The 26,672-nt window shown below is 42.7% G+C and overlaps 2 long non-coding RNA genes across 3 annotated transcripts in view; both read right to left on the bottom strand.

Moving 5' to 3' along the window:
• Window positions 1–2,934: 2,934 nt before the first annotated feature.
• On the bottom strand, window positions 2,935–20,955 carry LOC107184047. Its single transcript, XR_001514864.1, has 3 exons — window positions 20,945–20,955; window positions 11,654–11,661; window positions 2,935–3,065 (listed from the first exon to the last, which is right to left on the bottom strand). It is a non-coding gene; the product is annotated as an uncharacterized LOC107184047 (long non-coding RNA).
• A 4,745-nt stretch (window positions 20,956–25,700) lies between these two features.
• Window positions 25,701–26,672, bottom strand: part of LOC102759972 — a 43,982-nt gene continuing 43,010 nt past the window's right edge. For both annotated transcript variants that reach the window (XR_001514870.1, XR_001514869.1), the window contains exon 3: window positions 25,701–25,804. This is a non-coding gene — a long non-coding RNA (uncharacterized LOC102759972). The remainder of the gene's footprint in view (window positions 25,805–26,672) is intronic.

The following is a 26,672-nucleotide window of genomic DNA, read 5'->3' as shown; positions in this document are numbered from 1 at the left end:
CATTTGAGCCTGGCTGATGTGACTCAGTGGTTGGGCGTCCACCTATGAACCAGAGGGTCACCGTTAGGTTCGTGGTTGGTTGGGGCACATGCCTGGGTTGTAGGCTCAATCCCCACCAGGCGGTGTGAAGGAGGAAGCTGATAAATGATTCTCTCTCATCATTGATGTTTCTCTCTCCCTCTCTCTTCTGCTCTGAAATCAATAAAAATACATATAAAAAAGAAAACATTTGAATATTTTACATGTAATATTAACAGTCTATTAATTGTAACATTATTAACAAATCTATGCCATGTCAGTCCTAATACACTTACTTTGCACATGGGTAAACAGAATGAAATCTATTTTATATGAAGCACGTTACTTAGAATTGAATTCAGCCTCTTATCACCATCCAACCTCAAGGCTCAGTCTATGTGGACAACAGCTGGCTTGGGCAGAGATAAACAAGAGCACATTAAGTGGGGACCAGTCCCTCGCTTGTCACTATGTGGCCGTGGAGAGATGTTATCTGTCTCTCTAGAAGTTTGCTTTCTTCAGTTATATGATTTAAAGAACACTGAGCCCCAACTCCTATGGTCTTAGAGAACCTTGGAAAAAACAAATGAACATTTTTTTACTCTCAACTTGATCAACAACTCTGTAATTCTAAATTCCCATGAGGCCTTGGGTTTGACTTTCTGGGATTCAGTCCACCGTCTGGAACTAGGTGGTTTCTTTATTTGATAAATTCCCTGGCTAAAGTTTCAAGGAGACTGGCAATTATTCTCGAGGAAATGCTATCTCTTTATCTTAAGAAAAGCTTTTCATACCAAATTCGAAGTGTTCTGGTTGATCTAAAATGTTAGGAGCGGAAGTATTTGCTGTCAAAGAGTCTGGTCCCCTTATTGGTGGAAAAGAAAAACAATCTATTTGAATCATGAGAGGGATCATAGAGAGTTTCCATGCCAAAACCCCTCATTTTCTCAGATGAGGAAATGGAGGTCCAGAAAGGTTAACTGAAGTAATACCAAGTGCTTGCTCTGCACTTGGGGCGGGAACAGGATCCTTGGTTTAGGGAGTGAAACATGACTCCTAAACCTTGCCTGGTTATAAATTGCGCTTTTAAGTCCCTGATTATATGCAGGGTCTGTGAGTTTGGCGGAGTGTTACTGTTCACAAGTGTATCTTTTTACTTAAGGATTAGAAAGTGTGTGCTGACTTAGCACAGGTGAGCTTTGATCTTGCCCAAGGTCACCGTCGAAAACTGCGTCTTTTATGAAAGAGGAACAGGAAAATCCAGTATGAGATTTCACATACATATTTATTCTCTTAATAAGCGTCACATTTACCAGTGCTGTAGCTTTCACTCCCCCTGTTAATGATCTGATTGTGTGGGCCTCTCCACCACCATTTCGGTTTCTCTGAAATGGTATCAGAGATGGTCTAAGTCTCAGTCGGCCTCACTCAGTCATTAGATATTTGACTATATTCTGTATCATCTATTTGATGTTTAACATGTAATTCTTGCTTGCTTTCTTTTCTGTGTGCAGGCGAAACCTCTACAGCATTTTGTCATCTCTTTTTTGGTTCCTTTTCTCCTACAATCAGTTGTTTCAATCACCAGTTGCTTGACCATCCTCGAATAGGGGCTGTTTTGGAAATTTTAGCTATTCCCCTGCTCTTTATAATGGACATGTGTGTTTTGAAGAAAAAAAAAATGACCTTGAATTGGCCAGCTTTCGTGGGTGATGGCTTCCAAAATCCCGGGATATTTACTTTCAGACTGTGGGCTGTAATTGGAGTGGGAAACATTGCCTTCGCCTTCATTTCATCCTGTCTATATGATGAGATGACTTGGTCACTGATCTGCGCCCAGAAAATATTTTCCCTTTGTGGGTATGCCTTTAAGACAGAAACGTAAAAGGCTTAACCCCTTCCCCGGCAGAAACGTGTATACACGTTTTCACAAAATGTTCTTTTTTCAGTCGTCGACGAGTATACTCGTCTAAAACTTTACCTTCAAAAACCAGCTACATACGTACCATTCTAAATAATTTCATCTAGAAACTTTCTGAGGAAATACTATTCTTAACCACAAAAATGGTAAGAAAAAATAATTACAAACTGTTTTCATAACCAGCATCAAAAATACTATATAGAACCAAAATAAAAAAAATTAGTCTGAAAAAGAAACGTTTTTAACAAAAAAATTGTTGGGGAAGGGGTTAATGCCATCAGGCTGTTCCAGAGGGAGGGTAACTTCTTTGTTGTGCTTCTGTTGACACCTCTGTTCTCAAAGTTAATTACACATTTGGTTAATTGGTTTAATTAGTTAATTGCTTTGCTGAGTCTGGCTCCCTGGTGAGAATTGTGAGACACAGAGAACGGCCAATTCATGCCTGGGTATCCCTTTCATTGCTTGGAGCCTATAACCAAGGCACAAACTGCTTACCTTATTTATTTATTTGCTGCAAAAAGCTTTTTTGTTTCATTTGGTCCAATGCATGGGAAAGGGCTCCAGGGTGGTTAGAAGAATGACTAGTGGTTTGGGGGAGAGGCTCAGGTAAAAGCCAGACACCAGGGAATGCAGAAGGGCCCCTTTCAGGCCTCTGGGCTCCAAAGGCTCCTCCTGGCTGTGCTTGAGGGTGAGCCTTTCAAAGAGATCCTCACCCCCAGAGCCAGCCCAGCCTGCCGGCCTGGGAAGTCACAGAGATGGTCTGTGGGGGTAGAACCCAGGGCCTGCAGCTCCAAGAGGGCCTGGTTCAGGTTCCTCTCCAAGGCCAGGGCGGCCTCCCTGACATCCTGGGAGGCGCCAGCACGTCCTGGAAGAGAAGGCGGCCATCGCGCTGGTTTTGCATCTTTAAGATGCTCAGCGCCCTCGGCTTCTCCGCCAGCTCTCGGAAGAGGGGCCCACGCCCTCCAGAGCCACATCAGGTGGAAACAGAGCCCAGAGAGGTAGGTGTATGGGGCTCACAGATGCAGGTTGGCCAGGCGGTTGACCAAAGCCTCCACCTGATGGAATAATTCTGACGGATTTGGGAGCTCATGGTTGTTCGGCAATAAGGAGTGAGGGTAGGAAAAAACTGGCGTGTTGGCTGGTCCCAGAGGTGGTGACTGGATAAGATGCTGGAGGTGGGTCGGAGGCTGGAAGAAGGGACCCTGGTCTGTTCTGTCCAAATACTGTTGAAATGAAAGACTGATCCGGCACTCCACACTGCTTACTTTAAAAAGTTTTTTGTTTTGTTTTTTTGGTGGGGGGGAGGGGTTGGACAGGGTAAAACCCTATTTCTTTTTCGTTAGAACACAAGTAGAGCAAATGCCAGTTTACTGCCAGTTTCAGGTAAAAAAAAAATCTGCTTTTCTTAGGCAAAGGAGGATGTGAGAATGGCAGTTCCCAGAAGCAGGAGATGTGGTTGTGGGGATGGCTGTTGGCTAGGAGGTGATGAATATCAGCTGTGTGTCTTCTCACCTCAGTAGAGGAGACCAGAAAAATACACAGGATTCAGTGTGTCCATTCTGAACATTAATATTTCCTCAATAACTGACAGACATGAATTATTTGAGATTGCTGGTGGAATAAAAGGAATCAATTGGCTGATTAAAACTGTTAAACAGTTTTTAACCATAGATTATTCCTAGTCCTTTCTATTTTCAATTTTCCTGAAATCCCATTTTTCCAGGATGACTTTATGGGTGTTGGACAGATTATTAGCAATGTCTTGTTTGGCCTCCCGGGAGCAGATCTTGGAGAAGGAAAGCTCCAGGGTCCTTGATGAGTCCGACGCCGAGAGGAGTGAGTGGAGTGGCATGAATGTTTGTTCACATGATTCTAAGAAATCTGGAAAGAACGTGGCTAAAGATTTAAACACTGTTCATGGATTCTTTTAACTGGAGAACGGAGCTATCCATTAGGGATGATGTTGTTCTGTCCTAAGCGACTCTAATTGTTGGGTTTCTCATTTCAATCCGAGGGACAACAACTTCGTAAGCTCTTTTGTCAGACTCCCCTAAGACTCTTCTTTTCTTTCCTCATAATTAGAGAGCTTTTTGTCATCGTTAATCAGACTTTTCTTTGAACAAGCTTAACTGCATCTCGTTCCAGCTTTATTGACCCGTGTGGCTAATTGACCTCCCCCACTTCCCCCCAAAATATTGCTTTATGTGCTTTAAAGGCAATTATAGCTCTTTTCATTTTCAAAAATCTCTATTGCCAAATCTTTCTTTTAAAAACTATAATTATTTTAAAAAATCATAGAAGTCATGTAATAGTAGTACTCTTTGGCCTTGGTTTTTCCTTCTGAATCAGCCTTTATAGTACTCCCTACAAATCATACTTCGAATGACATTTCTCTTTAGGGTTGAGGTTTGAAAACCAAACATGAGACCAGCATCCCATAACCAGTGCGGAAGTCCATAGCAGAAGTTCCCATGCTTTGTGCCATGTGTGGAACTCTTGTTCATATGTCCCGATGTCAGAGGCCACTTCCTCTTTTTTTTTTAGGGAGGTTTGGGGAAGAAAGGCGGGTGGCAACAGTGTCTCATTGATGACTCATGTTCCTGTGTCTGTGAGCATCGGGTGCATGGAGGGCACAACTGTCCGGAACAGTGTCCTCAGGGCGGGCAGTTTTATGTAATGGACCCGATTGCTCCTTCTTTATGCCTTTCCGCTCAATTCTGGCAAGGTGTTCAAATAGCATCATAACCTTAGTGAGGAAACAGGAAATGAGGCCAGAATGCAAGCAGATAGACTAACCTGAGTTACAAATAAGTAAATGAATAAAATAAGGAAAAAAAAGAGTGGAAAAGAGGGTGCCTGAAGGCACGGAAAAAAAATGAGACTCTTAGAAACAGCACTGAGGAAAATGTGAAGTGTATAGAATTGCATTTAACAGGTTACTCTTGTTCTGGTTATTCCTGCCTTTGCTTGGAAGAAAAGGAGATGGCTTGGTGTTCAGCTCTAAAATGCTCTAGTTGTGAGTTTATGGGCCCAGACATGTTCAATATGAAAGATGTTTTAATCAGATGTTGGCATCTTGGCAGGGAGTATCCCAGTAAGCTCTGTGTAGTAGGGTGGGCTGTGTGAAGGAGAAGAGGAGGGGAGAGGAGCCCAGAGTAGGATGAGGTGGTTCCACTGGGCGGTTGCCCTCCAGGGAAGCCAGCAGCCTGGTGAGTCAGCAAAGACCAACCGTGGGTCCGAGTTGGTCGGATGTTGAAGAATGGTCAAAGGCAGCTAGAGCAGGATGAGGTGATGGATGAGCTCCCCGGGGCTGCAGGAAAGATGCAGTTATGTGGTTCAATTTCCTGTTGGCTGCACTTTAGCTAACAAAACAGCTAGATGAGCAAGGATTTGATGAGAATTAGCCAATATTCCCATGCTGCATTTTTACCCTGTGAAATTATTAACTTCAGGCGTAGCTCTCGTGGTTCGTTTTAACCTAATCACCTCTTCTGATTTTTGTTTTCTCGCCCTTATCTAATATTAAAGTAAGCTGTTAGTGCCAACTATAAACTAACATTAGATATTTGCCTTGAAGGCCAGTGAAGTCAGAGATAAGACCGAAACTGGGATCACTCCAGCTCCTGGTTTCACTACCTGGGGAACTATTAGGAGAAATAATGAAGGTGATATTAATCGAAACTGGCTGCCAGGCCACTTTTAGCACCGACAGTTTTTCTTATCTGATGTTCCCAGCACTCTGCTGCGAGCTAGAGATACTAATACTTCTATGACTACTGTGTCTACCAGAAATAGAAATAATGACGGCCAACCCATATGTGTGCTTGCTATGCACCACACACTATTCTAGGTACCACCTGCCACACACATAATCATTTCATCTTGCGAACTGTGAGCAATGTTGTTTTATATTATTTGTATTGTATAAAGAAGGAAACTGAGACACAGAAAGGTCACAATTGCCTAGGGTCACACACTACAAAGTAGCAGGGCAGGGATGCAAAGTTGGGGGAACAATGACTAAGGATACCAGGGGTGGGCAAACGTTTTGACTCGTGGGCCACAATGGGTTCTTAAACTGGACCGGAGCGCCGGAACAAAAGCATGGATGGAGTGTTTGTGTGAACTAATATACATTCAAAGTAAACATCATTACATAAAAGGGTACGGTCTTTTTTTTTTTTTTTTTAGTTTTATTCATTTCAAATGGGCCGGATTCGGCCCGCGGGCCGTAGTTTGCCCACGGCTGATATGGACTCATACCCTATCTTCAGAAAGCTGATAGTCTAGTAAGGGAGATGCCATTAAACACTCAACTGCAATTAAGTGTGGTTGGTGCCAGAGGGAAGGAGCAGGTAGCAGAGGTAACCAACTAAATGCAAAGGTCAGGCAAGGCTGCCCAGAAAGAATGTTAGATGAGCCACATCTACTTGGTGGGGATGGTAGGTGTTGGCAGAGTGCAAGGTAAAAAGTCTGCTGCGAAAGGACACTGCAGAATGTGATTGGGATGTTAAGAACCAGCTGGGGTGGGAGGTGGTTTGAATTAAGAGGCAGCAGCCATATTGGGGGAGGCCCCTTTAGGCACAGTCAAGAGTTGACTTTATTTCCACAGTGAAGGGAGACCATTGTCGGGTATTGAGTGGGGATGTGAATTGCTCAGATTTGGCTACTGTGGGAGAATTGGATGGGGCTTAGATTAGAAGCAGGGAGATCTGAGAAGAAACTCTTCAGTAATTGGCACGAGGAAAAATGGTTTCTTCAACTAAAGCTAGCACAGTGGCCATGAAAACGGAGAGAAGGATTTGAAAGCCAATAAAGAGATGGCGCTGATAGACTTAGTGGTTGACGGGAAGTCAAGGATTCAGGCCTGGGCAACTGGGCTGATGGTGGTGCCATGTGCCGAGGGGAGGAACAGATCAGGCCTTCTCATTGCTTTCCCCTTGTAGCCCTCTCAAGTTCTATGTTGAACCTGGGAGGTGGGGGGTGGGGGAGGGAGAGAGGCTTTAACTAATGGAGACAGGAGACTGTAATGAAGCTTCTGTAATGAACAGAGGACTCCTGCAAGACCTGTGTCAAGGATGATGTTGGTGCCTCATCCAGGCCTTCCTTGTGTGGAGCTGACTTGCTTGGAGATGCCTGGGCAGGTGCTTGAACATCCTCTCCTCACCAGATACACACTAGGGTCTGGCCAGTGAACTAACAGCTATGGTGATAGGACAACCCAGCCCCCTTACTTCAAGGTGAGGCCACTCTGTGGTTTGATTGATGGTGCCACAACCCCCTCACCCCATGGACTAAGCTGAGACTAGGTGTTCCTTGAGACCACATCATGTCTCCTCTTCTTCTGCTTTCTTGTCCCTCTTGTCTCACTGTGATGGACTGAACCGTGTCCCCTCAAAAGTCATATCAAAGCCCTAACCCCTAGTACCTCAGCATGGGACAGTATTTAGAGATAGGGCCTTTAAAAAAAGGTGACTAAGTTAAAATGAGGCGGTTAGAATGGATCCTCATCCAATCTGATCGTTGTCCTTATAAGAAGAGGACTGTCCAGGGAACTCGTGCACAAAGAGACAACCATGTGAAGAGGCAACAAGAAGGTGGCCACTTGCAAGCCAAGAAGAGAGGCCTCAGGAGAAGCCAACCCTGCCAACACCTCAGTCACTGGACTTCCAGCCTCCAGAACTGTGAGAAAAGGATGTTTTGTTGTTAAAGCCACCGAGTCTGTGGTATTTTGTTATAGCAGCGTGAGCTGACGTGCTTTTGCTGAAGAGGACTCCCCTGATGAACTACAGGCCTAGATCTTGGTCTCAGGCTCCACTTCCTGGAGCATGACCCAGGACTCCAGAGTGCCGAGGGAAAAATGTTTGGATTGTATCCCAAATGTATCCGTCCTTTGTTGATTATTTTATTAACTTGTTAGTGGCGAGTTAATACCCAGGAAGCAGAAAGGTTGACTAAGGGCTCCCAGGGTCAGTCTGTCCTGCAGCTGGTCCAGGCTTTATAGAGGGAGTGGAGCTCTGAGATTCATCTGGGACTAGAGCTTCTCTCTTTTTCTCGATGGCTCAGACTTTCACATCTTTTAAAAAGTCCATGACAATTTTAAGTCTAAGTTACAATACGTTCTAATGTACACATACATTAATTTCTTTTTGGTTAAAATCAGGAAGAAATGATTCAAAGAAATTTCAGGCTATGAGAACATAACCATCATTTTAAATTTCTAGAAGCCAAATGCTTTCCACGGGGTTATGCCCTATGGCCGTGTACGGGGGAGAGGAATGAAGGAACAAAGTGGCTTCAGAAATGATCTGGGGTCAAGTTCTGATTCAACCAGGTGTGGGATTTTAGGCCCTTTACTACACTCAGTGTTGTGGGTTTCCCCCCCCACCTCTTTTCTCTTTCTTTACAAAACCAACCAAACAAAAGAAGTCCACAACCTTTCTAAGTCCCCTTCCCCTCTAATTATTCTGACAGTTGAACCGGGGCCTTTCAGACAAAGGTGTTACAGATTCTCAGGTCTTCCCAGCCCAAACAGTCTCACCTGCTTGGCGTGGCAGGTGTGGCCACAACCCTCCCCTGTACCAGTGTTCACTCGTGAACTTCAACTCCACTTACCTTTCTGTCCTCAATTCCCCCAGCTGGCTCTGCGTGTCAAATAAACCTCTCCAAATAGACTAGGAGTCTGGCTGGCCTGCGTTTATTGAAAACCCATTATGTCCTGTTTACTTACTCTGCAGTCAGAGCCTGCGCATTCCTGATTCACACTAATGGGAAAGTTTTGGCCAAAGAGGGGCTGATTGTTCCTGTTCTGTTCTGTCCCATGATATCAAACATTCATCTGTGGAACACATCTGAGCCCTTTTGTCCCCTGGTAGCTGCCGTGTTAGAGAGAGAGAGGGACTGAGACAGAGAGAGAGAGCGAGAGAGAGAGAGAGAGCGCTGGGGCTGGGGGTGTTGTTTTTATTAGCTGGGACGCGTTATGCTGTGTTTTTGAGGAACTGTCAAAATCCCAGAAGTAAGCCGTCCAGTGTGCAGTGTATTCTCAAGCCTCTGCTGTCAGGGAACTGACCTAGAGACCCACGAGTCCTGAAACTTGTAGGAAAGCAGTCTTTTTGTCTGTCTAGCAGTTCCTTACACCTCTTTAAAAACTGTCCAGTGACCCCCATTCAAAGCGACTTGAGGCATGACTCATGAAAACTTGTCAAAATGTGGATTAGATGTGCTACTTTTTTTCAATGCACAATGACATCGGAGAAAGCAGTGTCGATGTGTTAAAAGCAAAGATTTGCCAGAGATCAGCAACTCTTAAAAAGTAAATTTGAGAATGGTATCCAAGCCTTGTTTATTTTCATATTGTCTCAGTATTGACCCTACTGTGCTTGGCGCATAGTAGGCCATGAATGAGTAACGAAATGTGGCTCCAAGACTCAAATTCTGGTTCATGCTCCAGCCAAAAGAGCACTATTAATCCTGCATCTTGCAAATGGTAGCAGGGTAAATTCTACACGAAATCACCTACTAACCAGGCACTGTGTACAGCTGACCACTCTCTCCCCCATTAACCGGTTCATTTCCTCACAGCATCCACCGCCCCTGAAAATGATCGCATACATTCCACTGTGGGGCATCTATTGTTTGTCTCCCCAACTAGAATGCGATCCTCAGAGGACACAAACTCTACATCTTATTTGTAAATGATCCTGGCCCCTGCCCCCAGACAGTCTCAGGAACATAGTGTTGGATAATAATAAATGGCTGCTGAATAAATAAATGTATAAATGAACGAATGAATGAATGCAGAGGATGTAAAAGTATCACCTAATTAAATCAGTATGAATTGAAAAGCAATGTGAGCACTGTATTGGTGGACCGCATCGGAGAACCAGATCTTGTTTTTAAGGAATTTATATGCGTCTTAGAAAGAAACAAATATTGACATCCCCTCTGGCCCTTACTGTCCCACTGAATACACTTGGCACCCCTGACTCCACAGTCAAGAGGAAAGTTATGTGCCATCTACTTCCTGGAGCCATAGATGTTCCTGTAGCAATAAAAATGGATTCATGCATGTAATTCCATATATGTCAAGTTCTAGATCAGGTCAAACTAATCCATGGTGACAGAAATCAGAGCAGTGTTTGCTTCTTGGGTAAAGAGGGGGTGGAATTGACCACAAGGGGCACAAGAGAACGCACTGGGGTGTTGAAAAGCTTTTCTGACTTGATTTGGGGGGTGGTTTACATGTGTGTATACAATGGCCAAACCCTATTGAACCATGAAGATGCATGCATTGCACGGTCTTTAGATTACACCTCAGTTAATTAATTAGTGGACAGTGCTTGAACTGAGCATAAAGCCCATTGCCATCAAAGCACACTTCTCCCCATTGGATCTTAATTTGTCCCCGGCCAGATCCCAGCGCCCCACTAGACTCCCCGTGCCAGAGCTGACACAGAGGGAAGATACAGTTTGGAAACTGCTAAAACATATGAGGGCAGGATTGAAAGGAACTGTAATTGAAGCACACACACACACACACACACACAACTTATTAGGCAGGGAAAATATTATTTCTCATCAAGAGTGGTGGATTTACATCTTGCCTGAAGTTAAGGACCTTAATCTCTCAGGAAACTGAGGCCCAGATGAATCAAGCAGTTTGTTCTAAGGCTGTACTAACTCCATACGATCAACCAATAGAAGAACTGGGTTTCACACTCCAGATTCCTCACCCCACCCTACATCTAAGCCCAGTTTCTTTCCATCATGGTATGTGGCATGGGGAAGGTTCCAGTCCCTGATCTATCACTTTTCACCTGTATAAACTCAAAGTAGTGTACTTAATGTGTCCATGCCTCTGTTGAGTGGAGATAGAATATTTACCTGTGTTTGGGACTAAATGAAATAAACTTCCCATCCTTTTCATTACTAATTCCCCGTACTTCCTCTCCAGACTCAGCCCTTGGTATGTTGACTCACAGGGTTGTAATATACTGAATCAGCTTTTCAAATAAATATTTCTGTTCATGAGAATTAATAACCCTAACTATTTAAGTGGAGATTTTAAAATTCCCTAAGCCTCTTTTATCCCATCCCCAGTGAACTCTGATCCAATAAGAAAATAAATCTCATAAACATGACAAACTACGGTACTACAAAGAAAGCAGATATATTTTTTTTATTAAAGAAAATATGTGAAAAGTTAAAAACACTTGAGTTTCTAGCAGACGCTCTGTCATCTTGGGCAGATCACTTACCCTTCTGTGCCTGTTTCAGAACCCCTTAGAAATGGCTTTCTTTTGCAAAGTTGAGAACCCCAGGAAGAAATACTTATTCCTTTCTTTATGTAAATACCTTTCAGGAAATGTTGAGGTCTTGCTTCAGATAGGTCATGTGGTCCCTTGGATGACCTTGAGGACATTCCAGTGCTGAGAGTCTGTTATTTGAAGGGTCCAATGGGGTCCCTGTTGCTGGGACAGGGATGCATCATCTTGTGCCTGGTCCCACCAGCAGCCCTTCCCTTTGGCTCTGTGTCACTCTGTCCCTGCTTCTCCCTTTGAGTCCAACCTGGGACAGCTCCTCAGAGGTGGACCAGAAAAAAAGAAAAAAAAAGGTGTTTTGGATCAATTTTGTTCATCAATTTATTTTGTTCAAGCAAAATAAGCCAGTCAGAGAAAGATAAGTATCACATGATCTCACTCATATTTAATTAACAAAATAAACTGATGAATAAAATAGAAACAGAGACATAAAAGCATGGAACAGAGTGATGAATTTCAGTGGGAAGGCAGAGGTGAGGGGGTGGGAGAGGAGCAATTAACAGAGGAACTTATCTGCATATATGCATAACCCATGGGCACAGACAATAGAGTGGGTGAAGGCCTAAGGAAGGGGGGGGCGGGGGGGCTAGAAGGGGTCAATGAAGGAAAAAAGGGGACATGTACACATGAGTGAGATCATGTGATACTTGGCTTTCTTTGACTGGCTTATTTCAGTTAGCATAATAGATCCAGAGACAGAGAAGCATAGAACAGCTTGCAGAACCTCAGGGAAGGCGGAGGAGAGTGGGTGGGTGGGAAGGGATCAACCAAAGAACGTGTATGCATATATGCATAACCCATGGGCACAGACAATAGAGTGGGTGAAGGCCTAAGGAAGGGGGGGGCGGGGGGGCTAGAAGGGGTCAATGAAGGAAAAAAGGGGACATGTAATACAGTGGGGCCTTGATTTACGAGTTTAATTCGTTCCGTTACAGAGCTCGTAACTCAAATTACTCGTATGTCAAATCAAAAGTGAACGAGTGAGACACATGTTGCTGGGCTGATGTTGTGGTATTCACTGTGACGTTCGCTGCGCCAACTAGTGGTGGGGTATCTGAAGCTGGCTCATAACCCGAATTTTAGCTCGCACGTCAAAGCAAAAAATCGGCCGAGAGACGGCTCATATCTCGAAAAACTCGTTAGTCGGGACACTCGTAAGTCAAGGTCCCACTGTACTTTCAACAATACAGATCTAATTAAAACAACAACAACAAAAAATCCAACCCTTTTCTCCTTGGTCCTGGGAAGCCAAGGAAAGTTCAGTATAGAAGTGAAGGAACTGATTTAGACTTCACACACACACACACTAAAGTGTTTTGTTTTTTAAAAAAATAGTGATGGAGACTTTAAGCCATCCAGAATCAAGTGATTGATGTGCCAACTGCACTCGCTTCCCACCACACAAGTTCTAGGCCCTGCCAAGAAGGGTTCTGTCATCAGACAAGGCCAGGGAGGGGAGAAGCACATCCGTGGTGAAAGCCGCACGAGGCAGACTGTCCCCAGCATCCTCACTGCACTCCCTGCAGCTGTAGAATGGCCCACAGGGATTCAATTTTATACATAAAGATGTGGCTCCCCTGGTGCAGCATTCCTGTTTTTCCTGCCGCGGGCTGCTGCTTTTTATTTCAAGGTAGAGACAGTAGGTTCAAGAAGGTCCACATCATACACAGGAACACACATACTTATGAATCTCCGTGAAAGTCAGGCCAAGCTGAGAAACAAACTCCAATCTTCCTCATTTATGTGGGACTGACCTTGACCAGGAAATTTGCACGTTCCCTTGGAAATATCAAATACCAGCATTCAGTTATTTCTGGGCCCATCTCTCAAGGGCAGGAGGTGGTGGAAAACTGGTGGATTTATGCTAGTCATATGCTTATGCTTTAAAAAATGACATCCTGTGGATTCTAGCAGAGGTTCTCAGATTAGTCTTTTACACAAACCAGGCCTTTTAATCACATGGGGAGAGGATTTGGCTTAAGGGCACTGTTTTTCCAGAAATGCCCCAGTAATTGCTGGGCTGTGACGATCACAAACTGAGTCCTAGGTTGAAGTTAGTGCTGAGACAAGCTTTGGAAATTATCTGGCCACAGCGATTTTATATATTTGCTTTGTTTCTCACAGCAAAGAACTGGTATATGGCAGGGAGGTCAGGTCTCACAGCCAAGTGAGGGCCCACACCTGCAGCTCAGGACTCCCTGTTGGGTGTCCTTGCACCGGCCGCAGATTTTATTTGTAGCAACTATGCATTTTAATCAGACCATCTTCCACAAAGCACATCTTGGTCATGTTTTCCAGAAGCCCATCTGACTGCCTTCACGCACATCCCATAGGGTGGGGGCATCTCCAGCCACGGCTCATCCTGTCTTTTGGACTCAGGAGGCAGAGCTAGGCCAGAGGCAGAGAAGGTGCCAGTTGATGCACCTTTCTCACAGCGAAGGTGAATGTGTGGACAGGGACAGTTAATCCTAGGTCCCTGCTAAAAAGGATAATAGTGCAGGATATTCATTGATTTGGTTCTGAATTGTATTTTCTAGTTGGTTTATTTTTAAGAATTCAGTGGAAACCTCTTTCAAATTTGGGAACTGATGCCTAGCAAAAAAACAGGTATTCTTTGTTTCATTTGCATGCACTTTGCAAAACTTTAATAGACTATCGAGAGTTCCACAAATTGGGCAATGAGTCAATAAACCATGGCAACTGCTGGCATAGCGGGGTATGGTGCTTTAGCTCTGGTAGCTGTCATCAGTAGTCAAATATTAGAGGAACGGGATCTTCATTTTAGGAGTGGCATGTGTGGAGTGAGGGCAACCCTGGCCAGGTTTGAGGACAAACCGGAAGACAAGAATATGCTGTAAAATCTTCTGTGCCTGTTAAGAGCTTCCACTTCCAGCATTCCCGGAATCTGGACTCTGAACTCCCTTCTCCTAACATGTTGGGTTACACCTCAGGGGGAAGATGCGTCTTTCTTCCCAAACATTTGCTTTATAACCAATGGACTGAAATCTATTAGCAAGGGAGTGGGGGGTCTACTTAGGGACAATGATCTTAAATAATGAAGAAGGAACCATGGACTGCAGAGCTCTGATTGAACCACAGCATTATGCCGAGCTCTATATGTTACTAATAAAACTAACAAAAATAAGAACGGCACTTGGCCCTACTTCATTCGCCAACTGGGAAATGAAATCATGAACTTGCTTTATGAGTGGCTGGCTAGTTTCCATCAGGTAGAATGCCAGACTCAAAAATAGGAAACTGAGCTTTGAAGTACATATCACAGAGCTTCTTCAATGAATTCCACATTTTACAGAACTCGAGTCTTGGTACTTGGTGGGGGGGTGGGGGGAGGCACTCGGTTTTTAATTCTTTTTCCCTTGTAAAATGTTTGTAAATTCCAAATTGCCGACTATTCTGCTGGGTTTTACAACTGGGAATGAAAGGAGCCCTCTTGTGGTCAGAAAGTGCACAGATTAAAAAAATGCAAACTGCTTGACTTGGGGCCAAGTTTCAGGGTTTAGTGTGAACTACCAGTGGTTCTCAACCTTCCTAATGCCACTACCCTTTAATACAGTCCCTCATGTTGTGACCCCCAATTTCATTGTTACAAATTGAACATAATTAAAGCATAGTGATTAATCACAAAAACAATCTGTAATTATATATGTGTTTTCCGATGGTCTTAGGCGACCCCTGTAAAGGATCGTTCGACCCCCAAAGGGGTCGCGACCCACAGGTTGAGAACCACTGAAATAGACTAAGGTGTTGAGGCTCAACTATGGTTTCTACCAATGTTTACCATTAGAAAAAGGAAAACACAAATAAAAAGGCAATGCTTTAACCTATAGTAAGAAAGAATAGAATGCCTAAAAGGAAACAGATTAGAAGTTGTAGCTTTAAGGAAAACAGAAAAACAATCACATTGTGTAGGTTTCACAACTGCCTCTCCCTGCCGGGACTTTAGTGTGGTTTTAAAATTTAGATGTTGCATCATCATGTGAAGAGCCCCATACAACTTGACTCATCGAGGCCATAAAACACACTGGGTGGGTTCGGAAGGCAGTGGACTCCTGGAGCTGGGATCAGAATTGGTTTGGTTTTCATCAAACCAATCATTTCTCTCCTGGCATTGATTTTTGGATAAAGAATTAATATTTGCGACACTTGACTTCTGAAAAACTGGTTCTTGAGTTGCTACCTGTTAAGGGCTGGCTTTGTCAAGGAGTTCTTGCTTTTCTTAAAGATCTTTTCTTTTCTATGTCGCTCCCCCTCCCCCCGCTTTTTTTTTACAGGAACAATGGTGTTTTTTCTAGTTTTGAGATAATTACTTGCTTTTCTTAAAGATCTTTTCTTTTCTATGTCCCCTCCTTTTGCCCCCTCCTCCCGCTTTTTTTAAAGGAACGATGGTGTTTTTTCTAGTTTTGAGATAACTACACTCAATAATAATAATAATAATAATAATAGCCAATATATTTAGAGCACTTATCATGTGGCAGGAACTGTTCTAAGTACTTTGTGAATTTACTATTGATCTTTCATAATAATCCCAGGAGCAGGTACTGTTATTGTTCCTACTCTACAGAAATGGAAATTAGGTACAGAAGGATTAAGTCTCTTTCTCTAAAAATGGCAGAGATAGGATTTGAACCCAAGCAGTCTGGACACTTACTATGCTGTTCTGCCCAAATGAGTCTGATCTCTGCTAACTTCAAATAGCTCTCGCGTCACATCTCCCCATTCCTATTGCCATTGCCCAGTTCATCATTTTCTCTTGCCTAGACCTTTCTCTTGGTCCCCTACAATTTTTCCTCCACAGTGCAAATGGGAAAAATTTTATAGAATACATTATTTATGATTTCTTAAACAAACCAACAAATCAAGTAATTCATAATTACTATAATCGAGTAATTATGAATTCATAAGCAACTGCAAAAAATTAAAAAATGAACAGGAAGATGCCATGTACTCTTGACCCAGCCTCCCACCATTACCCAGCCACAGTGTACTAGCAAAGTCAGGAAACTTATGTTTGTACAATCCATAGAACTTCGTTCAGCTTTCACCAGCTTTACAAACATTCATCTGCGTGTGTGTTCTGTGTAAAGGTCTATGTGATCTTATCACGTGTATGTATTTGTGTAAGCACAATCAGAGCCAGGATACAAAAGTGTGCCATCACCACAGCACTCTCTCATCCATCCCTTTGTGCCACACCCAGCTTCTCCTTCACCAACTCCTACCCTGTGGCAATCTCTAATCTGTTTTCCATCTCAGTCATTTTGTTATTTTGAATATGTTGTGTAAATGGAATCATACAAGATATGACCTTTGAAGATGGACTTTTAAATTTTTTTATGTTTTTGGACTTTTTTTTACTCTGTATTTCCCTTGAAATTGCTCTACATTTTTTTACATGTCTCAAGAGTTCCTTTTCATTGCTGAGTTGCATTCCTTGGTGTGGTTATACCACAGTTTGTTTAACCTTCCACCCATTGAAAAACATTTGGGTCGTTTCTGGTTTGGGGCTATATGAATAGAGCTGCTGTGAACATTCTTATATAGGTGTTTGCTAAATTACAAAATGTTTATGAAAGAAAGGAGAGAAAACCTAATAACCCATTTTTAAGGAGAATCAACTCAGTTTCTCCAGCTGAAAGTCACACTTGTCCATCTAATATCAGCCTCCCTGAGGACTTTTTATGGGAGCCTCCTCTAACAGATGAGCTCCTGGTCTCTGAGCTGGTCTCCTTTTATTATATGGCAACATAAAATGTGACATATCATTTATTAATATGGTTTAAGTCTTCATATATGGGCCAATGGCATAGAGCTTTCATCCTTGCCATTGTGCTCATCCCTAAAGTTTGGTGTGAGGATCAGTGGTTTTCTAAGAGCTAGGTGTATCCTAGACCAACATGTCCAATGTGGTAGCTGCTAGCCACAGGTGCCCTTGGGCCTGAAGCAGTTCCAATGGAGATGTGCTGTAAGTGTACAATACATACCAAGTTGAAGTCTTACTATGAAAAAAAGAATGTATATCATTAAACGAATGTTTGTCATTAGTGTATTTTTATATTGATTGCATGTTGAAATATTTGGATATATTGGGTTAAATAAACTATATTAAAATTAATTTTATTTCTTTTTCTTTAATATATTTTATTGATTTTTTTACAGAGAGGAAGGGAGAGGGATAGAGAGTTAGAAACATCGATGAAAGAGAAACATTGATCAGCTGCCTCCTGCATACCCCCTACTGGGGATGTGCCCGCAACCAAGGTACATGCCCTTGACCAGAATCAAACCTGGGACCCTTCAGTCCACAGGCTGACACTCCATCCACTGAGCCAAACTGGCCAGGGCTCTTTTTCCTTCCTTTAATGTGACTAGTAGAAAATATAGAACATAGCTCTTATGTTATGTCTGTTGGGCAGTGATGTCCAGTGACGAAATGAAAGTCTTAAAGCCGCTGTGTAACTTGCCCAAAGTTGCACTGTAAACACCCTATGTGACGTCAGCTGTTAGTGCTTGTTTTCATTCCAGTGACTACTAAATGGGCTGTGTGTCAATGTCATGATATTGTGATAAACTGTGAGGGTGGAAAGAAGACCTGTGTTTCTTCTGATGGAATGGTCAGGGCCTGTCCAAGCACTTTTAGATGATGGGCTCCATTTCAGGTGTCACTGATGGTGGCTTTCTGTGCCTCTTGGATGCCACTGCCATATGGGAACCCAGAGGAAACCTTGCTTCATATGTTCTACTCGGTTCAGATACGTTTAAACTGCCGTCTAGCTTCCACTTTTCTCCCATAACTTTCATTAGTCCTGAAAATAAATACTAGATGCTGTGCTTTTAAATCCATTTCAGAATTTGTATTGTGTCCTAAGTATGTCTGGTTCATAATGGCTATTATTGGCTCAATGTTATGCTAAGTGCTGTGCCATAAGTTATATAATTTAGTCCTCACAAGAACCCAAGTGAGGTACATGCTAGCATGGTTCCATTTCATAGATGAGGAAACGGAGGCTTACAGAGATTACATAAACTGCCCAAGATGCAGAGGCAGAGAGGGTGTATGCCGGAATTCTAGTCTTTGCTATCTGGCTCTTGAATTCCTGCTCCTGGTCACTATTATGCATTGCTCCTTCAGTGGGTGAACTGCTCCAAATAAAGGAATGAATTCATTACTCAAAGGAGAAGTTTTATTCAAAGGTCAAGAACTCATGTTCTAAGGCAACCCTGTAAAACCCATTTATAACCATTTATAAATGGTACAGTAATCACACAACATGCACCACCTTAACGGTGCTAGAAATTCATTCTTGGTGTCGATGGACTTTTCTCTCCTTCAATCCAATGTAGCGTTTTCAGGGGAAGATGTCTGTGGTCCATACTCTCCCAGAACAATGGTGAAGGTTTTGCTGTGTGATTTCAAAGTCCTAAAGTTTCTTCAATTTTACCAGTATATACATGCCTACTTAAAGCAGTTTGTGTGTGTGGAAGACTGGTATCCATGATCTACCACTTTTGGTGCAAGGTCTTGGATATGCTTCCACCTCCTAGGATGATCAAATCTTAGAGCTGAAAGAGACTGATTTTCTACTGGAGGGGTCTGCAAACATTGTAAAGCCCCAGGTAGTAGATATTTTAGACTCCACAGGCCATACAGTCTTTGTTGCAACTGCTCAACTCTGCCCTTGTAGAATGAAAGCAATTGTACATAATATGTGAACAAATGGGCACTGGTGTGTTCCAATAAAACATTATTTACAAAAACAGAGGGACATAGCAGCTTGCTTGATTTCAACTATGGGCTTGTTTCAGAATAAAGTCTGGAAATCAGAACTCCTGGCCATCAGCGTTTTTTCCTACTGTATTATATTTATTCATATTTAATTTCCTTTCCCACCTTTTAAAAAATTATAAAAATTTTAAAAAGACATAAAAATAATATAAAAATCGGCAGCATAGAACTATCACCAAGCCTAAGAGAAAAATTACAAATATGATTGAAGCTTCCTGTGTCCCCTCCCCAACCTCCATCTTCCAGGTAATCATTATCCCAGGTTTGTCATGCCCTTGGTAGTTACACATATATGTCTCCTGAAACAGCAACAATAAAACCCCACTAATTTTGGAGAAACATTTTTTTCCAAATAGCAAAAGGTTTCAAACCTAAATTACCATTAGCAGAAATAGTAACATTTGGTAAATTATCCAATTTTTTCCTAACATTCCTGTTTAGAGATTGTTTGTTGAAAAGCGATTGGTGACAAGATATGCATAGAATTTTTATTTTTTAAATCCAAAGCTACTTGTAAAGATGTGGGGCTGAACTTCCAGCTGAGTGACCTTGGGCAAATTATTGACCCTCTCTGTACCTCAGTTGGTAACATTGGAAGAAACACTAATACCCACCTCTTGGTGCTGTAGAGGGGGGTAAAGGAGTTAAGGTATGCAACATGCCAACAACAGTGCCTAATGCTAGCTCTTATTGCTTTTAACATCCATAATTTAAAGGTCAAACTTCTAAGCTTCCACATTGGGAGTGAAGCTAATGACAAGATACTGACCTAAACTGCAGTTGTTATTTAGGTAGATGAAGTTGCTAATTCTCTAGACTGAGAGCCAGTATACATTTGTAAATGACCTTGATAAGTCAGGAGTGTTGTTGAGAGAAGTATTTGCTGAGGAACAGGAACCCAGCCCATCGGTATAAAAAGAGATAACATTATCTACCATCCACTGATAGACATGAGGACATATCTCAAACTCGGGGACCCAGCGATCCAGCGGCTGGGTGACAATGCAGGCCTCACCACTGAGCAACATGATCACCTCAGGCAAGTTCTCAAACCTCCCCAGGCCTGTGTCCTTTGCTGTAAAATGTGGATAATGATAGACCTACCATTTAAGAGTGCTTAGCACAGGGCAACAAAGTTAGATGCAGCTATTACTGTTTGCTGTCGCGGAGATTATGACAAGGTACAAGTTTAGCGGCAACATGACTGGGTGGGGCGGGCTCCGTTTCCTAAATGAGTGTTCCTCAGAGATGCAATGGATCTGTGGGAAAAAGCAGCATGAGGCTGAGATGCCAGAAGTAAGACAGGGATGGCTTAGGAAATCCCTCTGCTTTGTGTCCGCTTCCTTTATGCTCCTCCTTAGTCCAATTTTGCTAGGAAACGTGTTTTTTTGGCTTGTTTGTGTCTGCTGTTAAAACTGATGTGAAGAAACCAGAGGCACAAAAGGATGCTGTAAAGGATGACAATTAGTTTTATGAGGAAAAGTTCAAGCATGTGGGGTTGTTTGGCCCAAAGAAAAGCAGGCTGAGGGAGGCTTAATGACTATCTTTAGATAAATGAAAGGTTTTAATGTGGGGAATGCGGGCCAGTTTTTCATCACTTTTGTGAAGGACCAAATTAGTGGACACGGACTTAAATTAAAGAGGAGGGATTTCACATCCATAGCAAGTTCTCAGAAGTCACGGCGGCCAACTGTTGCAGGGAGCTGCCAAGAGAGAATGGGAGTGGGCATCAGAGGTCTGAAGAAAAACAATACCAGAAGGATGTCATTAAGATGCTCTTTCTAAAACGCTCTCCTAGGCCAATGGGTCTGTTTTTCTCTGGATCTCACTCTAGGCAAAGAATGCAGAAAGTCATGCAATTTTCTTATTTTTAGCTCCAACAAACTGGTATTTTCTCACTGATATCTAGGGTGTTTATCAAATTCTTCTGTTCCTGGAGCCACTTTCTTCTGGCGTCTGTTCTCTGGCTCCATTGTGAGGCTGGACTTCCTGTGAAGACAGCCCATGGGTGCTTCTATCTAACAGACTTCCCTTCTCTTTACCTCTGTCTGCCCTCCTGGGACTCATGCTCACATCCACTCAAAGCTGCTCGCCTCCTTCCTCCATTCTCTAAATTCTCTGAGTTGCATGCATTTGTTTCTGTCATGTCTATTTCTATTATTTCTATTTCTAAGACTGGGAATCAGATGATGCAGCGACAGCATCTGAGGTCATCTGTCGTCACGTGCCTTTACACTTTGTAATCCAGAGTCTTACTTTTCTGAGAAACATTGCCGAGGTATATTTTCTATCTGTAAAAATGTACACATTCAGTCTTTTCATAAAAATAAAATTGCCACCTGCCCTGGCCAGTGTGGCTCAGTTGGTTGGAGCATCATCCGGTACACCGAGAGGTTTCGGGTTCGATTCTTGGTCAGGGCACATACCCAGGTTGCAGGTTCGATCCTGGGTCTGGGTGTGTATAGAAGGCAACTTGCCAAAAGTCAAGGAAAACTTAGTGGTTCTAGCCATCACTTCTAAGCATTCTAAGCCCTGCTTTTCTTCTTGCTTTCAAACAAGCAATTTGATACTGTGGTAGATTATAAAAAATGGCTATTGATTCTGTCCCTCCCTGCATTTGTGCCCTTGTAATGTCCCTCCCTGCATTTGGTCCCCCACCTATCAAGAGATGGAGTCTATTTCTCCATCCCTTGAACCTGGGCTGAAGTGACATGCTTTGATCAATGGTATGCAGCAGAATCAATCTCAATCTCTCTCTCTCTCTCTCTCTCTCTCTCTCTCTCTCTCTCTCTCTCTCTCTCTCTCTCTCTCCTTCTCTCCTGGGCTTTTAGACAACCAAGGTACCCTAGTCAACAACCAGCCAACTGCCAGACATGTACATGAGGCCAACAGGAATGAGCCAGCCTCTAGAGCACCCACCAACTGACCACAGAACCAGCAGCTGATTACAGATAAATGAGTGACTGTAGCTGAGAACACAAGTCACTGACCCACACAATTATGAGCTAAATAAAGAATTGTGATTGGTGAGGATTTTTAATCCTCACCCAAGGATATGTTTGTTGATTTTAGAGAGAGGAGGAAGGGAGGTAAGGAGGAAAAGAGGGAGAGAGAGAGAGAGAGAGAGGAGAAAGATCAATTGGTTGCCTCCCATACATGCCTCATCAGGGATCAAACTTGAAACCTAGGTATATGCCCTGACAGGGAATCAAACCCTCAACCTTTTGGTTTACAGGACGATGCTCTAACCAACTGAGCCACCTGGCTAGGGCTGGATGACACTATGTTTGAGATAATTTGCTAGGCAGCAAAAAAACAAAACAAAACAAAACAGATAACTATCTTTAATTTATTTCTCTTTAATTTGCCTAAGTAGATTAAAATTTTTCCAGTGTGATGATGTGCATGTAGACTATCTTGTTTTATAATCTGAACTTCAAGTTTTTTTTACCTTAATTATCTTAACTCCCCAAATTCACAGATGGGGCAGATTTTATTGTTTTATTGTATTACTCTTATGAATTACATCTAGTTACAAAAAAAGCTTATATTTTCAAGAGCCCAAAACTAAGGAACCACAAAGGTAAACCCCTGAAATTTTTAAACCCTTGAATTGTGACAGTTGGTTTTTTGAAGTCTTTTTTTTAAAATATATTTTATTGATTTTTTATAGACAGGAAGGGAGAGGGATAGAGAGTTAGAAACATCAATGAGAGAGAAACATCGATCAGCTGCCTCCTGCACACTCTCTACTGGGGATGTGCCCGCAACCAAGGTACATGTCCTTGACCAGAATCGAACCTGGGACCCTTGAGTCCGCAGGCCGATGCTCTATCCACTGAGCAAAACCGGTTAGGGCTCTTGAAATCTTTTAATCTAGAGACTGCAAATGCAGAAAAAAATCAGTCACCAGAAAGAAGAAATACATTTTAGCCCATAGGACCTCACCTAATACCTGTCCAAACATGTCACCTTAGAAATGGTTAAGTAATTTAAAATTACAGGTGATTCTCTCTCATTAATCTGAAAAGAAATTATCCTGAATATTTTCAGTGCTCTATTGGACAATAATAAAGAGTAATATTTTAGGGTATGGTTCCTTATGGCAGGATATGAGAATTAGAATCATCTTTCTACCAGGTAGTAGTAATGATGGGCATTGCCACCTCATTTATTTATGATATTTGTAATAAATGAATAAATTGGGAAATCAGAAGTGCATTTCCCAAATGGCATGGGCAAAAGCCATTATGAATGTCAGAAAATTTTAGGGGGAATGAGATTCTTTTAGGGAAAAACCCCCACCAAAACAAAAACCAGCTGTTTTTAAACATTAGACATGCAGAAAACCGAATTCCATCCTGACCATTGTTTCAGAAAGTTCAAGAGCTCCCAAGGGGTTCTTTGCATTGTAAATGCTTTTGTCCCCATTATGAAACCATGGTATCTGCTTATAAAGTCTGCTTTTAATTTTCGTCAAACCTGGAGGCAAGGTGAAAAATATGTCACCCTTTACTTTTGAACTTTAAAACGATGTAAGTTGGCCAGTGTAGAGAATGTTTCCACATCGGCGGTATTAATCTTCTCATCATAAAACAATATGAACTAAAATGTGTTTTGAAATGCCAACCAAAAAACAGTTTCACAAGAAACACGAGATACTCAGGCTAACTTATTTTATGTTAAAATAGGAATAATAACCGTGTGTGTTTGTGTGTGTGTGTGTATGCGGGTATCACCTTTTAATACACATCCCAGAGGCTCCTACGGTAAAACCATGCTTTCATGCTGCCATTTAACCAGGGAACTAAGCAAAACCTTACAACGAATTAGGAATAGAGTCAATGAAACCATTAAGCATAACTGTCGGATTAGCAAACTAATTTATGAGGTGCTTGTCTGTCTTTATTTTTGTTCTTTGGGTAAATGTTCTTCTAATCCTTACTTGAAGTTGGCTTATTCTTTTGAATGTTTGAGTTATAACGAAGGACTTATTACTAACCCTGACGCCCAGGGAATTCTATGGCTTTACAAGCACCTTGTGGGAGTAAGATTACTTTAACAAACAGCAATGGAAATTGTGGGTATTACACATCTGAGTGGAAATAAAATGGGAACTATTTTCAGTTTATGGGTGTTTATGTCCTTTTGGCGAATGGCTGCTTGCCAACAGCCTATGGTCAATGTATGTAAGATGTGACTTATTCAAAATCATGAGCACCCATTGTTGCCCTAACTGTTAATTTCTCACAGTTTAGATAAGTTAACATAAGCAGATGATGGAACCCTTGCAACAAATAAGGCTGCTGATATAATTACTCATCTGGGGGGATTTTTTTTCACAAAGTGTTTCCTCTGGGCCCCTGGGACACCTCTCAGCTACTGAAGAATTCCCGTTTTGGTGGATAAACAGAAAACAGGATCCCCCAATCCAACATTCCTTTTTGAGCTGTCTGCACTTCCCCTTGTTTAAATCTATTCTTAGTAGCTAGCCACTGATCTTATAAACATCTATGAAGTTCATCACGACAAGCCCAAGAACAAAGTAGGCGGCTATATTGATTGCAGAAAATATTTATTTATTCAGGCCAGTGGCATGAAAGGCTTTGTCTTGGGTCCTGAATGTGAAGTGTGGGCTTTGCGTGCCGTACATGGAGCCCAAGTTCTCTGAGTCAGTGTGTGCTTGTGTCTACACACAGAGGCAGGCGCCCACTGGCCTGAGAGTCACAACATCTACAATGGAGTTAGAAAGCCTTTACTTGGGGATGCAAGTTACAATTTAGGGACACCCTGGCTGCACATGTATTCTAACTTGATATTCCAGACCTGACAACATGAAATGTACACGAGTGTGGGGGACTGCTGTGGAATCAGTCTTGGGGCTCAGCCTGTCAAGTCATGCCAGTGTACAGTGAGACACTTTCCAAAGCTAATCAGGGTGTAGCAGTCAGGGTATGGAGGTCTGAGTGGTTTGAGACAGAGTTGTTACCTAAGTTAGTCTTTTGCTTTCTTCTACATATTTCAGTCATCATAATAGAAGTTAACTAGGGAATTAAGGGACGCTTCTGATTTAATGTTGATTCTGGCTCTAGTATTCCTCTTTAGGAACTTTGGGTAGGTCAGAGATTTCTTAAGCTTCAGTTTCTCTGGCAGAAAAGCATGGGTTTCCTTCTTATATCAACTCATCAGTATTACACAACAGGGCAAGTACAGGCCCACCACATCCTAGTCTATGGACGCTGGACTAAAGCCCAGCCCATACATAGAAATTGGCAGTGGATGGGGTAGCAGGGGTGGGAGTAGCAGATTCCCGCCATTCTCTCTCTCTCCAGGGGGTCAACAAACCTTGTTTCTCAATTCCAAGCATCCCCAAAGTTACTGACCTTGACCAATACCCTGGTTTGAGCCGCGCTGTCCCAGTTATAGTCCTAAAAGTCATCCCTCCCAGAACCCACCCCGCCCCAGACCTGCGCAAATCAGGGTTGTTATCCTACCTTGAGCTCTAAGAGAAATACCAAGCACAAAATAGTTCTGTAGTCAAAGAGTTTTATAAACTTCCCCTGAGGAAATATAAGGTGAGGATTCATTTTCCCTTCCCTCGTTCAATACCTGGCAAATGGCACATTTCCTATAAACCAATGTTGCATGGTCAGATCTGATTCCTGGAGTTTTACCTTTTCAGACTCTGCGATGGAGATTAAATGAAGGATGTTTATTAGGGCGTGTTTTTGAGATTGGCACCTATAAAAAAAGAGAGAAAGGAAGCAAGATTAAGGGAAGTCTAGTTGTGATGCAGTCCCTATAAAGGCTTCAGGCGACCCCACTAGGAGCTCTGCAACTGAGATGGCACTTCGGAGTTGACTTGTCTCGAGATAGAGGGCTTGGCCTTTATATACACTTCCCCTCTCCCCACTCCCGTCAGATGCAGCATCCAGGGAAGGGCAGTGACCTTGAGCGGAGAAAGAGCCATGGCACTTTCCATAGGGGGCGACACACTGAGGGTTTGGACCTGCAGCATTGTCAGCCGCTGGGGGAGAGCTTTCATTCTTGAGGGGGCTCTGAGCCACGTGACTCAGCCCAGCTTCCCAGGAGTCTTCCTTCCTGCCGGGCAGGAGATTATTAGATTAGCTGTTCTGCAGTAACATCTGTAGTGCATCAAAGAGCATAGACTGAACCCAATTCAGAAGTTGCTATATAGCAGATTCCTTTTTGGAATGAACTCTGAACAGATAATAATTCTTTTAATGTCAGTCTTCTGGATGCTAGCTCTGTTTACTGTGATAGAGACGGGTGGTAAAAACAGAAGCCTGGATTTAAAAGAAAGAAAGACAGTGGTGCCAGAGTACAGGCATAGTTATTATTAATTGATTGTTTTATTATTTTGCATATTTCCACATAATCATGTTTTGCATACCACCATTTTCTTAAAGTGTAAGCATTGCACGATTTAAGTACAGATTCCTGCCTGTGCTTTTGAGAGGGGCCTTGGAGCCCTGAACCTCAGGGGCAGCACTGAATGGTGGCTAGTGGTCTCTAGGGTCCAACTGCCTGGTTCAGTTTCTTCAATTCCACCACACACGGTTGTGTGACTGTGTACACCAGCTCCTCG

The sequence above is a fragment of the Myotis davidii genome, unplaced genomic scaffold, assembly GCF_000327345.1.
Source record: "Myotis davidii unplaced genomic scaffold, ASM32734v1 scaffold143, whole genome shotgun sequence".
Taxonomy (NCBI): domain Eukaryota; kingdom Metazoa; phylum Chordata; class Mammalia; order Chiroptera; family Vespertilionidae; genus Myotis; species Myotis davidii.
Note: the sequence above shows the minus strand (reverse complement) of the source record. Positions and strands in the feature narration are given on the sequence as shown.